Consider the following 5059-nt stretch of genomic DNA (forward strand, 5'->3'; position numbering starts at 1 on the left):
ATTTAAAAGGATTCAAGTCACACAAAGTATGCTCTCTTATTGCAACGAAATTAAGTTAGAAATTGATAATAGGAAGATCTCTGAAAATGCCCAGGTATTTGGAAACTAACACACTTCTAAATAACACATGGGTCAAAAAAGAAGTCAAAACAGAAACTCGGAAGTATTCTGAACTGACTGAAAAAAATAAAATACAGCATGTCAAGTTTTGTGGGATTATTAGCTTTAAATATCTTGTGGATGCTCTTTATCAAGTTGAAGAAATCCTCCTCTAGTCCCATTCTACTGAGAGTTTGGGGTTATTTTAAAATCATGAGTGGATGTTGGATTATGTCAAATGCTTTTTCTGCATTATTTGGTTATGTTCGTAAAATTTTTCTTCACAGGCCTGTTGGTATGGTGGGTTACATTAACTGATTTTTCAATAGTGAGACAGCCTTGCATACATAGAATGCGTTCCACTGATTGTGGTGTATAATTCTTTTTAATGTTTGTTATAACTGATTGGTTAACGTTTTGATGAGGATCTCTCTGTGTTTGTGAAATATATTGGTCTGTAGTTTTCTTCATGCTGTCTTGGTTTTTATATTAGGACAGTGCATGCATGCATGCCAAGTCACTTCACTCAAGTCCAATTCTCTGTGGCCCCATGGACCATAGCCCTCCGGGCTCCTCTGTCCATGGGATTCTCCAGGCAAGAATAGTGGAGTGGGCTGTCAGGCCCTCCTTCAGGGGATCTTCCCCACCCAGGGATCAAACCCGCATCTCATGTCTCCAGCATTGGCAGGCGGGTTCCTTACCACTAGCACCACCTGGGAAGCTCGTATCGGGGCAATACTGGCCTCATAAAATGATTTGAGAAGTATTCTCTTCTCTATTTCAGGAAGCAATTGCATCATAATATTGGTGTTAATTTTTCATTAACTGCTTGGTAGAATTTTTTGTTGAACCCACCTGGACCTAGAGGTATTTTTTAATGAGAGATTTAAAACTATGAAGTCGACTTCTTTAATGGTTATAGGACTTTTCAGATTCTGTATTTCACCTTGGTTGAGTTTTGGTAGTCTGGTTTTCAAGAAGTTGGTCTGTTTCATTTAAATGATGGATTTATGAGTGTAAAGTTGCTCATAATATTCCTTTATTGTCCTCTTACTGGCTGTCGGATCTGTGGTGATATCCTGTGTCATTCCTGATAGTGGTGATTTGTGTATTCTCCCTTCTCACATCCTCAGTTTTTCCAGAGGCAATTTTTTTTTTTCCCCTCAAAGAACCAGTTTTAGTTTCATTGATTTTTTTTCCCCTCTTTTCAATTCCACTGATTCCTACTCTTTATCATTTCCTTCCTGCTGCTTGCTTTGGGTTTCTTTTGTTCATCTTTTTATAGTTTCTTGAGGTAGGAATTTAGGTCACTGATTTGAGACATTCCTTTTTTCGAATGTAAGCACTTCATGCTGTATATTTCCCTCTCAGTTCCACTTTACCTGCATCCCACAAACTTTCAACATGCCTTTATTTTCAGTTCTATGTAGAGGGTCATCTTTTAAAACATTTATTATTTATTTGGCTGTGCTAGGTCTTAATTGTGGCATGTGGGATTTAGTTCCTCTATGGTAAAAGCAAGAGAGTTCCAGAAAAACATCTATTTCTGCTTTACTGACTATGCCAAAGCCTTTGACTGTGTGGATCATAATAAACTGTGGAAAATTCTGAAAGAGATGGGAATATCAGACCACGTAACCTGCCTCTTGAGAAATCTGTATGCAGGCCAGGAAGCAACAGTTAGAACTGGACATGGAACAACAGACTGGTTCCAAATAGGAAAAGGAGTACGTCAAGTCTGTATATTGTCACCCTGCTTATTTAACTTCTATGCAGAGTACATCATGAGAAACGCTGGGCTGGAAGAGACACAAGCTGGAATCAAGATTGCTTGGAGAAATATCAATAACCTCAGATACGCAGATGACACCACCCTTATGGCAGAAAGTGAAGAGGACCTAAAAAGCCTCTTGATGAAAGTAAAAGAGGAGAGTGAAAAGTTGGCTTAAAGCTCAACATTCAGAAAACAAAGATCATGACATCCAGTCCCATCACTCCATGGGAAATAGATGGAGAAACAGTGGAAACAGTGTCAGACTTTATTTTTGGGGGCTTCAAAATCACTGCAGATGGTGACTGCAGCCATGAAATTAAAAGATGCTTACTCCTTGGAAGAAAAGTTATGACCAACCTAGATAGCATATTCAAAAGCAGAGACATTACTTTGCCGACTAAGGTCCGTCTAGTCAAGGCTATGGTTTTTCCAGTGGTCATGTATGGATGTGAGAGTTGGACTGTGAAGAAAGCTGAGCGCAGAAGAATTGATGCCTTTGAACTGTGGTGTTGGAGAAGACTCTTGAGAGTCCCTTGGACTGCAAGGAGATCCAACCAGTCCATTCTGAAGGAAATCAACCCTGGAATTTCTTTGGAAGGAATGATGCTAAAGCTGAAGCTCCAGTACTTTGGCCACCTCATGTGAAGAGTTGACTCACTGGAAAAGACTTTGATCCTGGGAGGGATTGGGGACAGGAGAAGAAGGGGATGACCGAGGATGAGATGGCTGGATGGCATCACGGACTCGATGGATGCGAGTCTGAGTGAACTCCAGGAGTTGGTGATGGACAGGGAGGCCTGGCGTGCTGCGATTCATGGGGTCACAAAGAGTCGGACACGCCTGAGCGACTGAACTGAACTGAACTGAGCTGAACCAGGGATCAAACCTGGGCCCTCTGCATTGGGGGCCCAGAGTTTTTAGCCACTGAACCAGGGAGGTGCCCTAGAGGGTTATTTTTTTTTTTTTAACATGGCACTAAGATGCTTGGTGACTTCAGCCATAAAATTAAAAGATGCTTACTCCTTGGAAGAAAAGTTATGATCAACCTAGATAGCATATTCAAAAGCAGAGATATTACTTTGCCAACAAAGGTCCGTCTAGTCAAGGCTATGGTTTTTCCTGTGGTCATGTATGGATGCAAGAGTTGGACTGTGAAGAAAGCTGAGCACCGAAGAACTGATGCTTTTGAACTGTGGTGTTGGAGAAGACTCTTGAGAGTCCCTTGGACTGCAAGGAGATCCAACCAGTCCATTCTAAAGGAGATCAGCCCTGGGTGTTCTTTGGAAGGACTGATGCTAAAGCTGAAACTCCAGTACTTTGGCCACCTCATGTGAAGAGTTGACCCATTGGAAAACACTCTGATGCTGGGAGGGATCGGGGGCAGGAGGAGAAGGGGGCGACAGAGGATGAGATGGCTGGATGGCATCACCTACTCGATGGACGTGAGTCTGAGTGAACTCCGGGAGATGGTGATGGACAGGGAGGCCTGGCGTGCTGCAATTAGTGAGGTCGCAAAGAGTCGGACACGACTGAGCGACTGAACTGAACTGAACTGAAGATGTTTGGAGGAGACAAAGACAGCTATCTACCAAAAGGCATGCTCCTCCCCTAGACAGCACAGACGGGTTGCCAGGAAGTGGCTGCCCAACCAGGGACTGTGTTCTCAATTTGTCCTTGTCTCTAGTAAGACAATATGAACAGTTCTGCCCGTTGGAGTGTGAGAAGTACTGTATGTCACTGCCAAGCCAATGCAGTTGAGAAATAAACATTCTTTCTTCACCCTCTCCCTTTCCAAAACAGAGGCAGGTAATGATGAGGAAGCCTTAGAGGGTAGTGGAGCCAAAGATAGAAAGGGCATGGTCCCTGAGTCACTGTGTGGAGGAAAGCCTCCCACCAATCATGAACACTCACACTGGTTTGTTACACGGATGAGACGTGTCTTTTTGTGTTAAATTTACCATTAATACTGTGGGCTTTCCAGGTGGCTCAGTGGTAAAGAATCCATCTACTAATGCAGGAGACACAGGAGATGTGCATTCGATCCCTGGGTCAGGAAGATCCCCTGGAGGAGGAAATGGCAACCCAGTCCAGTACTCTTGCCTGGAAAATCCCAGGGATAGAGGCGTCTGGCAGGCTACAGTCCATGGGGTCAAAGCGTTGGACACGACTGAGCGCACACACAACTCATTAATAGTTTGGGATTTATTTGTGAACAACAACTAACATTTCCGTGCTGTTAACCTCAACGGAACTTGAAAGACACCTTCTAATAACCCATTGAGGACATGGCATCCATAAATGTACGTGAAGTTATTGATTTCATCCAGGATCAGTTCTTGGGTATGGAAGGTCTTCAGTTTATTGCCTTGCTGTATCTGCTATACAGAGAACACACACAAAAAAGGGGAACATTTTGGACATGAGACCTGAAATCCCAGTTCAAAAGCATTTGGGAGCAATTCAGAGAACCACATAGCCCCAGAGCCATCATCTCTGACAGTGCTGGCCCAGACCTCTGCTTTCCCCCCACTAATGTCTGCTGAAGACAAGTGTCTGGAGAAATGAGATCCCTGCTGTCTCACCAGCCAGTTTCTGCCTCCCCATGAGAGTCACACAGATGCCTGAGGAAGAGCTGGTGCTCTTAGACACTGACCCTGGTCTCCTGTCTCTGTTTCATTTTTGTAAATCAGAGAGGACATGGTTCCGAACAAAACATGGTCCCAAACTGCCTGTTGACATGTTTCCAGTGAAAATAAACAACTGCTCTAATCTCAGATCTCTTTGGTATCATTTGCTCTATCTGTCTTACTGGCCTCCTCTTTTTTTTTTTCCAAAGCAAAACATACTTATATTTAAAATAGAGACACTTCCCTGGCGGTCTAGTGGTTAGGAATCCCTGTGTTTCCTCTGCAAAGAGCATGGGTTCTAATCCCAGGGAACTAAGATCCTGAATGCTGCAGGAGGTGGCCAGGAAACAGATTTTTTTAAAAAATTAAGTTAGAAAAATAAAATAGAAAGTGAGTGGTTACTTTTTAAAAGCTAAATGTCTTCCCCACCAGGCCAAATGAGGGTTCCTCCCCACCTCTTTCTTCCTCTGCACTTCCTCATATTAAAGCTAGCGCATTTGAGCTCTATTAACTCCTATCCTGGTTTATAAGCTCTGATTTAGAAAACCAAATTACCCAC

General features: G+C 43.1%; 1 long non-coding RNA gene across 3 annotated transcripts in view; it reads right to left on the minus strand.

Annotated features, from left to right (window-relative positions):
* Nucleotides 1–4057: 4057 nt before the first annotated feature.
* LOC132659507 (uncharacterized) overlaps nt 4058–5059 on the minus strand; it is a 47510-nt gene continuing 46508 nt past the window's right edge. For all 3 annotated transcript variants that reach the window (XR_009600046.1, XR_009600047.1, XR_009600045.1), the window contains one exon: nt 4058–4251. This is a non-coding gene — a long non-coding RNA (uncharacterized LOC132659507). The remainder of the gene's footprint in view (nt 4252–5059) is intronic.

This window comes from Ovis aries, chromosome 3 (genome assembly GCF_016772045.2).
Source record: "Ovis aries strain OAR_USU_Benz2616 breed Rambouillet chromosome 3, ARS-UI_Ramb_v3.0, whole genome shotgun sequence".
In the NCBI taxonomy this organism is placed as follows: Eukaryota; Metazoa; Chordata; class Mammalia; order Artiodactyla; family Bovidae; genus Ovis; species Ovis aries.